We start from the raw sequence: 668 nt of genomic DNA, 5'->3' as shown, positions 1-668 counted from the left end.
GCTACAGGCGTGGTCTGTGACCGTTGCATTCGCCGTGCGTGACCCCGCAACCCCCCCCCCGTGACCCCTACACAGAGCCATTCTTATGTCCTCCACAGGAGTATGAAACAGCCCTCATGCTGCACATCTCTGCAGGGCTCTGTGCACCCTGGTCCTTCTGTCCTGTTCCCCCCCCCCCCCCCCCCCCGGACCCGGTCTGTCGGAAATGGTGTGTGTGTGTGTGTTTTGGGGGCGGTTCGGGGAGTGGCGGGGAAGCCAAACCGTAGCACCCTAAAATGAAATGGGTGGCGTGTGTACAGGGCGGAGTTTGTACGGTACCCTCCTGTGGTCATCAGCCCAGACTTGCGCTCAGAAATTTGACGTTGGTTTGGAGAGCGCCTTTGTTCTCGCGGTGTTGGATGCTTTCGTGTTTTCCAGTGAAAGATTCAGGTTCAGTAGCTGCAGGGGTGATGATCTCTGGATGGAGAGGGGCAGTTTAAAATAAAACAGTGAGTCGACTTGAAGACCTTGAGGTCAGCTTCGGGCTGCATGACATATCGTGTATTTCTTATCAAGATCTGAACATGCAAGATAAACACATTGCAAAAGACTGCGACAGATAGCATTTGTTTAAATTATGTTCTGTTAAATTGATTCGCTGTTCATGTGCAATTTGTTCAATAAAAGCA

The sequence above is a fragment of the Conger conger genome, chromosome 3 (assembly GCF_963514075.1).
Source record: "Conger conger chromosome 3, fConCon1.1, whole genome shotgun sequence".
Taxonomy (NCBI): domain Eukaryota; kingdom Metazoa; phylum Chordata; class Actinopteri; order Anguilliformes; family Congridae; genus Conger; species Conger conger.
This window is presented reverse-complemented; position numbering follows the sequence as displayed.